This window comes from Vitis riparia, unplaced genomic scaffold (genome assembly GCF_004353265.1).
Source record: "Vitis riparia cultivar Riparia Gloire de Montpellier isolate 1030 unplaced genomic scaffold, EGFV_Vit.rip_1.0 scaffold756_pilon_pilon, whole genome shotgun sequence".
NCBI classification, from domain to species: Eukaryota; Viridiplantae; Streptophyta; class Magnoliopsida; order Vitales; family Vitaceae; genus Vitis; species Vitis riparia.
In genome coordinates, this window is record NW_023269770.1 from 61,495 (window position 1) to 71,232 (window position 9,738).

The window sequence follows — 9,738 nt, forward strand, 5'->3', positions numbered from 1 at the left end:
AAAACAATTAAAATAAAATTTTTATCGGTTACAATTTTTCCATTTATAACCAATTAAATACTATATGATTTATTATATATATATATATATATATATATATATATATATTGAATATTTTCAAATTTAATAAATTAGCAATCATCGAATTGTAATAACATTATTCCATTCCAATATTCTTAAATTACATTCTCAACATTGGAATAATTTTTAAACTTTAGAAAAAAAGTGTCATAAATTCAGAAATAGCTAAAAACCTGGTATTTTAACAAATATTATTTAAAATTCCGGGCTTTTTTTCAAAAATCCCCAAGTTCTCTAGGAAGAAGATCCTCATTCCTACAAGATTTAGCAGTTATGACAGACCTCCTCAGCATAAGCATATATTGATTCGATAAATAACACAATAATATCACATATCCTCTTGAAAGAAGTTCCTCCTGCCTTGTAAGAGGCAAGCCTTGATATATGCACATATGTTATAAGATCATGAGACTTCGTACGGTTTGTAACAGGTACTATGTATTTGATCACCCAAAATCGAAAGCAAATTATACTATGGATTGGCAGAACTTACATTACTGTTTTTTTTTTCTTTTTTTTTTTTTACTGATCTCTATTCTCCCAGTACTGAGAATTCATGGTGATGGGGTAGAGATCCGCACCAGAGGTGGAAGAGGCGGTCCATGGCCCATCTGTTGACAAACATGGAATTTGGCCCTCACTGGTGTTCTTTGCATGGTAGAGATCATACTGTTGCCGCAGTTCCTTGAGCTTAATCTCATCACTGGACATGCTTAAACCCGAAGAGATTTCCTGAACATGAGCTCTGCCTTCAAGTATGCTCACTACTGATGACATGGTCGGCCTAACTACCGGAGAGAAGCTGGTGCATAGAAGAGCTACGTTGATCATCGCCATAACCTCTTCCTTTTTGAAATTGATTCCAGTATTGGGTCAACTAGCTCCAACAGATTGCCGTTCTCTTTTAACAAGAGTGCCTAGAAATGGAAAACCCAGAGGAAAAAAAAAAAGCATGGTAAGCCATTGCAATGTAGCTATTTGCAGCAAGAGTTGATGAATAAGGATAACATTGATCAGTTACCGATATATTGACATCTACTCTAGGCTATGAAAAAGTATTTTAACGAGGATAGGAAGAAATCTATCCTTGAAGATGTTCCTGGACCTGTCTATATTGAAGTGATTTTTGATCATTTTGGAGAATTACAGCTATAAGCAAATCAAGGACTTTGCTCAAAACAGAGAAAAATCATAAACAACAAATGCAAGAAATGATGCTTTTAAAATTATACCCAATCGAGAAGATACACGCAGCCATCCTTTAGAATGTGACTAGTGTTGCTCTTCCCACTAACGATTTCCAAAGCGACGACTCCAAAACTATAAACATCTGCCTTTTCAGTTAAATGCCCCCTCATTGCATATTCAGGTGCCATATATCCACTGCAAAATTGAAATATTATGCATTATAAATTTCCATGTAAGATCTCAGAAAACTGCTAGTGAAATTAGAGCATGGTGACTCACAAAGTTCCAGTGATCCGGGTGCTAATGTGGGTATTCTCCTCTTCATCAAGTTTGGCCAAGCCAAAGTCGGATATTTTGGGGTTAAGGTCCTTGTCGAGCAGCACATTAGTGGCCTTTATGTCTCTGTGAACAATCTTCAGCCTCGATTCTTCATGTAGATAAGCCAAACCCCTTGCTATACCAACACAAATCTTGTGTCTTGTTGGCCAATCCAGTTTCAATTGGCTATCTTTTTGGCCTATGAATCATCATATCAATGAAATGTTAGACATTGCCTGCAGTCAAGTAAAGCACATCTTCACATGAGGATAACACTCACTAAACAATGCCCGAGCAAGGCTGTTGTTTTCCATGTACTCATATACTAGCAATAACTGATTTCCTTCGATACAACAGCCATACAGCTTTACAAGATGTGGATGTTGTAGAGCAGAAATCATGCCTATTTCTTTCACAAACTCACGATTTCCTTGTTTTGATTTGGAAGAAAGCTGCTTCACTGCCATTATTGTGCCATCCAATAATAGGCCCTACATTTGAGAAAATAACATTCATCCTCAATGCAAAAAAATTAAGGGAAATAACCAATATGAAGAGCTTAAATGCGTAATGAGAGGGGAAATTAGTTTTTTTGTGGAGCACCTTATAGACAGAACCAAAACCACCTTCTCCAATCTTATTAGCAGCATCAAAGTTGTTTGTGGCAGCCTTAATTTGCCGTAAGGTAAATGTACCAGTTTGCAGATTTAGGCCCCTTAAATCTGTAGAAGAAGATGAAAAAGATAAGAATAAACCTAAAAGAATAACAATAATTTTGACACATTGAGAGAGATTTCAGAGATGAAAATAATACCCTCCACATCCTATCAAATCAACAAATCCACCACATGATCCTTACCCAGTTACTTTGTCTGATCCCCAAATACCAGTTAAACCAGATATGGTTGCAGAAAAGCTTCTAAAGAAATCACAAAAAGAAGGGAGAATCTATAGAGCATAACAAACTCTTTGGTTTGATCCAAAGTTAGAAATAATGGGGATATAAGAAGTTAATTCTTAATTAGTAATATTCGGATTTTCTGAAACTGCTTTGTAGGTACCTCGTTCCATTGTATTTTTACGTCTTAGACAGCCTTTCCACCAAAGGACACCTAGAACCAGAAGCAGAAGAAGTGCTACTACAGCCACAATACCAACCACAGCACCTGCAGATATACTACTTCCATTTTCTGCAGGAGGTATAAAATCTGCATCGAGAACAAGAAAACAGTGGAGATGCAGAGATGAGATGGCATCCACTTTCAAGTAAATTATGAACAAAGACAGAAAATCTAACCAGTAGGAAAGTTGCAAAATAGGAAATAAGAATTTCATGTATCCCAACTATTCAAACTGATAAAAACTAGAAAGCCTGTAAAGAGAGCCCAACTTACTGGGGGTCACAGCAATAGCAGATATAAGAGGACCGTAAACCCCTCTACTAGGAATGGCAGTCGTCCCTTTCCCAGCCCAATAGAAGCGGATCTCCAATGTTCTGCTAGTCACGGCTATAGTAAAATTTTTTATGATTTCTTGGCCAGCCCCTCCTGCTTCATCCTCAATATTGAAATCCTTCAGAACCTGGTTGCCCTGCATAATACAATCCAATAACAACTGAAATTTCCTGCTGGCAAAAATTGAAATGAATTCCAAAATTTACCAGAACCTCAATAGAAGTATCTGAATTTCTATAGGGGCAAGTTAGAAAATCAAAATGGCTACTGAAGATGAAAGTATAATGTAATTCACAACCTGAATGTAAACATTGAATATGCGTCTTCCAAGGCTGCTATACGTTTTGTTGTCAGTAAACATAATCTCCGCAAATTGGAGTTTTACCGTGTAGTTTCCGTTTCCCAGACAGAATGCATTATAAGTGAGAGAGAGGGCAGAAAGACGCGCATTCATGTACAGTGCAGAATTATTCATCAAGAGTATAGACTTATTGTTTGCAATATAGGAGTCTGTATTAATACTATCATCCATGAAGTAACCAGTGCTGCTAAACGCCCAGTTAGTTTCACTTTTGTGATATGTGGAAGCTCCAGATGAATATGTATTATCTTCGTATGTTGTGTTGTCAACAATTACTTCCTTTCCACCACAGTTGATATGGACTGAGTAATAATCTGGGATCAGCAACAACAAAAGTGTAAACATTGAAGAGGGAACAAAAACAAATGAAAAGTTCAAGAAAAATAAGTTACTTTAATTAACAAGAAGATACACCACACCAAGAAAAAACATTTGCAACTATTTGTTTGTTTTCACAATTCCCTTTAAGAATATATTGTGCATCATATGATAAATTAAAGTAATTGCGGTCATAATATGCTTTAACGTGAGACATGAAAGGAGGTACAGTGCAAACTGGTCCCTTCTTCACTTGTACCACACGAGGAATGACAAGAAACCGGGATGATGTTTTTTGATGTATGTCATCTTTTATTCTTCTTCATCAATAGTATCAAGATAATATTTGATATTGTTTTACTTACTTTTTGGACAAGGTAAGCCTCTCACGCATGAAATGATTCCACTGAAAGAATAATGTGATGTACAGAACAAGTCAGCATCATAATCTCATAATTGAGTATGTCTAACATGACAACGAAATAAACCACCATTGTGCTTAGGAAACGATTGTTGGGTTTCAGAAAAATAGAAGAAAAAAAAAATTAAATTAAAATGGCACTAGTTCTTAAAGAGGTAAATTAGAGACTCACGAGTTATTGCTCCCTGAAGAGCTTCCAAACAAGTTCCTAGAGATTATGACAAATAAAAAATTTAGCTTCTAAACAGTATATCTAAAAAATAAAAAATCAAAGAAAATAATCCTTACACAGTCCGAGTCTGACAGTGTTCTGAGTTTTCACTCGTAAAGTTGTTGTAGGAAAGATCACTGCATGCAGTAGTTACAATTTGGCTCATCATTTTTTTGAACACAGCATAATGAACCACAAGAATTTTGTATTATAATGGTTCATATATATGTTTATAATAGGAGATTGCATAATTACTAATTACTTAATCTCCATCAAGATAAGATGTATTATTTCCTCTTAGTTTAGCGACACAAGGCAAGTAGCTCATCATTTGGCAGTGACCATAAACAACTTCAAGTTCTAAATGCATATATCATTACTCAAATCTAAAAATGGATTACAAAATGGCTCTTTCTTCTGCTAGGATTCAAACAATCATGCAACAGAAAATGGAAATAGAACATTTCCCCTCCAATGTCATTCTTTCCTTCTTTTTTATCATTTTTGACACTACGCAGCATGATCAGCTCACCAGGTTCCAAGTTATGTGTTTTTAAGGGCATTACATGTTAAATTATTATTATTTTTTTATTGGCATTACATGTTATATTATAGAAAGCACAGAATAAGACAAACTTCATATTTCTTTCAAGTTCAACTACGAAAATGTGGTACTTCAAAAATATAGCAATGTAGGCAAATAAAACATCTAAATTCACAGGAAGAGAAATAAAGATGAATTTACAAATTAAAGATAGTGGTATAAACAACTAGTACGGAAGTAGCAGGAAGTGCATTTTTTGGGCAGAGATATCAAACACAACATTTGCTACTTAGATGAGTGAGACATAAACCAATAGCCATAAGTCAAGACCAAATACAGAGTCAATATTCAAGTCCCAAATGTTTGACTTATGGAGGCAATTATGCATCCACTACAACTAACAATGAAGTCAAGGCACAAAATTAAAACTAAAACTGATGTTTCACCATGTGATCTATAGTTAAACCAACATAACCAAGGCATTACAGAGAGGATTTGAAAGAGGAAGTTACATGTTTTCTCCTTTCTGCAGAATCCAATCGGGTATGCGTCCAGTTAGCAAGTTTCCGGTCAAATACCTGCACAACATCAGTAGCACCAATTCAGTAATGTTTTAGTTTCATCTAGAGCATAATTAAAAACCAACGAAAACAAGGAAAAAAAACATGACAAGGAATAGTCATGACAGCAGCTTTCTGTGTTTATCAACAAGTCGTTTTTCATTGCATCCCTGAATGTATCTCATTGACATTAGATGTTTTCCTCCTTTGAAAACTTAAAATAATCATTGTACCATCAACTACTGTACTATTGACCCTTTGGTAACCTAAAAATGAAAGAGGAAGGAGAAAATAACACCTAAATACTCCCATGAAAAACATCAGGCCGGTTAACCATTGTTGCTTGAAATGTGACAAACGAGTCATTCTTGGTGTGGTAGGGTTCTATGCCATAATGCCATTAAAACTGAAAATAAATTTAGCTAACGTCACTACATAAATTAATGTCTTTTGAGACAGGAGCAACTACCTCAGGTGGTTTGGGATGGTTCAGTTCTCAGGTTGTACCAAAAGAATTGCATTTAAAGGTAAAATGGAGATTGTGTTGGTATGGGAAGAAATTAAAAGGATGCTAGCAGGTGGGATGAGGTGAACTACTTTAGAAGCTTTGTGTGGTTCACATCATACAATCAAATTGAAGGAAAAGTTTTATATGCAAATATTATACTACCAGTCAAGGTTCGGGTAATAAAGTGTTGGGCTTCTGGAAAACAACATTCTCTCGTAAAATGAGTGTGATAACAAAAAAGATACTAAAATGGACAAATTCACTAACTAGAACAAAAATGACAAAATTAGACACGGATAATTTCATGAGAAAAGTAGAGAGGAAACCAATCGAGGATAAGATGACATAACATGATTGAGATGGTTTAGCATTGAGAATGAAAATTGATAACTATGTTAGTGAAAAGGAATGGCATGGATCATGTTGAAGGTGCTACTAGAGTGAGGTAACAACCAATAAAAGACAAGTCACTAGTGGTGTTTTACAGTGTACGCATCCAAATGGGGTGGATTAGTAAATCTAGATTAATATAGACAATCCCGAGTAGTTGAAAACAAAAGCCTTTAAGTATAGGGTTGAGTGTTCTTAAAGGAGGAAATGCTCCTTGCTAGACTTCTCCTTGGAACAACCATAGCTCAATTAGTCTTTCAATCAGGCCATGCTCTTCAAATAGATCCATCTTGCAATCTCTAATTCTCATTTACTAAATGTGGCCACTTGGTCCTTCTCAAGGGAAGCTATTCTATCTTTGGCAACTTTCTTATTTTACTAGTTCAACATGAGTTCTTACAATTAATTATCACATTCCACATATTTATACTTTGTCTTCTCAAGTTTACCTCAGCTTAAGGAGTTGATCTCTGAAATCCCTAACTATCTTTCAACATTAAACCAACCTCAGGACATGTTAACCACCCCACACCCCAACACAACATTATGAACTATACCTTAATGTTGCGTTTGGATTTCAAATCTAAGTTCTGAAAGAATTATTTGGTCAATCAAGGTGACTTTGGCATCAGATTGACCTTTGTTTTAACATACTTGAGGCCTTTCAAGGCCACCTATCTAATTTGGTCCCTCAATTTCAATTCACCAGCTTCTAAGATTTCTTGTTTTCATTCAAGCCACTAAATTGGCCTCTCATTCAACCATTGCTTATTGGTTCACTTTAGGCCATCAAATTGCCCTTTCGGTTGGCATTTATTCAACACACTTGAGAGCTTTTTTAATGCCAACCTACATAATTTAGTTAATTGATCATTTTGATCAAGTGGCTCCTAAAATCTCTAGCTAATTAAATTGGTCTTCAGTTCAATCATGGCTTATTTGGCATAATTTCATCCATTGAATCAGCTTGAATGGCACAAGAGTCATTGAAAAAATTGACTGTCAATAGTTGGTACCTGAAGGGTACTTTAAAACAAACTGCTTACATGTAGTCTATTTTTGACATACCAAGATAGCTGTTTGGAATTTTTCCACTTAATTTGTTGAAACTCACGTCTCTGCAAGAGAAATCATAAACAAAAGAAAATTAAAATTGTTATGCCCCAAAAGAACTACATTTCCTTGAAAATAGTAAATCTAATACTGTAAAGCAGTATACCATGTTGAAGTTCACAATATAGACATATATGCAAAAGTGCACAGAAACAAAATATATATGCATGGTCTATGAAATCAGGCAAACCTTCCAAAGATGGTGCTATGTCTACAGTTCAAGAGAGGAGAAAATTAAGTGAACCCATTTGCAAGAGGAGTTCCCATCAATTGAGGACATTTAGGAAAGCCCCTGGGGATGGTTTGCTCAAGTTCAACAAGGGCAAAAGATTGCCACAGTAAGGATCTTCATTGTTCAAGTATAAGGTGCTAGAACAACAGGGGAAGGCAATGAGACAGGAATTAAAAAAGGAAAGCCTTTGTAAACAAATACAAGGGCAAATGATGTAATGGAAAGCATGGTTCTCAAGATGTAGTAGACCTCAACAGTTTGATATAAGGCTTTGATAAGTTTAGTTCACCTCAGAAGAAAGAATTCTTGGCTGGATCCTTGGTCATAAGTGTTTCGATCCTCTGCACACTACTTACATTCATTTTTTGTAGATAGATTCGTCATTTATGAATATTCACAGAAAGTTCTCCATTAACTTGATAAAGAATTTTGAGTTGTGTAAGATGTAAAGAACATAATAGTCTTTGGGAGTTGAAAAAGAATTTAACAAAAAGAACTTGTACTTTATCTGAAAAGGGGAAAGAGGAAAAGAAAATAAATATATACTGACAAAGTTTTCAAGCCTGTCCTTTGCCCAAGATAGTCAGGTAGCGCTCCACTGAGATTGCAACTCCTCAATATCCTACCAATGAATCAAACACATATCATCATGTGTGGCCAATTTATGTTCCAAAAATTGCAATTTTAATACAGATTATAGCATTCAACTCACAGTATATTCAAGTTTGTCATATTACTCAATGGTGGAAAAGTTGCTTCAGTTCCTTTCAAGTCACTGATTCTCCTGCACCGAGAAATTCAACAAAGACTGAACACAAAACAAATTCTCTTCCATTTGAAATGATTATAGCCATAAAATAGGAGGGTTCAACTCACAAGTCAGATAGTTTTGCCAAAACACCAATCTCAGGAGGAATAGGCCCACTCATACCACTTGCCTGAATCACTCTGTCAATACCGAATTTTAATTTGAATAAATAACCAAAAACAAACTTCCAGAATTAATGATAGGTCCATCAAACACATCAAATCTCTCACAATTTTTTAAGATTTGTCCGTTCTGGAGGAGTTTGGGCACTGTTCCTGTGAAATTATTATCACCAATCCTACTGCATTGCATTAAATGGGAAAAGCAACAATCAATTTTAGAATTCAAAAAACTGGCTGGCAATGCAAGAATACAAACAACCCTAAATGGGAAAGACACTTTTGAATCTTACAAGTCCTTCAATGTGGTAAGCTTTGCAAATGTTTCCGGCAACTCCCCAGTAAACTTGTTGGAGGTGAGATGCCTTCAATAACCCAAAAAAATTAAATAAATAAGTAAACAAACAAACGAATAAAGCACAACCCCTCTGAATAAAACCCTAATGTCAAACAAATTTTATCTCATAAAATCGACAAATTTCAAATCACAACCAAACAAAAGAAAAGGGCCTTACATATTCTCTTTACTGGGCAGATTCCCCCGCTCTGGAGGAAGAACACCCGAAAGCTGATTGAACTCCACGGTACTAAACATATCAAATTCATTCAAAATTTCAAATAACAAAACCTAAAAACTTCACATACAAAGACGGCAACAAATGGGTAATCAGGAGTTTACAAGTTTACAAGAGTGCTGATGTTTCCCAACTCTTTCAGGATCGGTCCCGTTGACCGGTTCCCAAGAAGAGAACTGCAACACACCCCACATGTGAATTCACCCAAAAAAAAAAATCTAATGCTTCAAGATTCTTATTGAAAACCCATCAAAGATAGAGAGAGAAATTAAGCACACATGTTGACTATTTTCGTGGAACCCCATTCTTCAGGGATTGAACCGTTAAGGTAGTTCCGAGTGAGGTCACTGTCATGAAGAATATGAATTACAGTTAAAGTTAGTTGAAGTCCTAAATGGGCAATTTAAGAAATGGGTGAGGGCAAATTTGGCATAAAAATTAAGTTAGAAAGATACTCACATTTCCTGCAGGTAAGGAAGCTTCACCAGTTCTGTGGGGACTGTCCCTGGGAGATTCTGAGTTTTGAGCACTCTGCAA

The 9,738-nt window shown here is 35.6% G+C and overlaps 1 pseudogene; it reads right to left on the bottom strand.

Annotated features, from left to right (window-relative positions):
• Positions 1-352: 352 nt before the first annotated feature.
• On the bottom strand, positions 353-9,738 carry LOC117910488 (annotated as a pseudogene).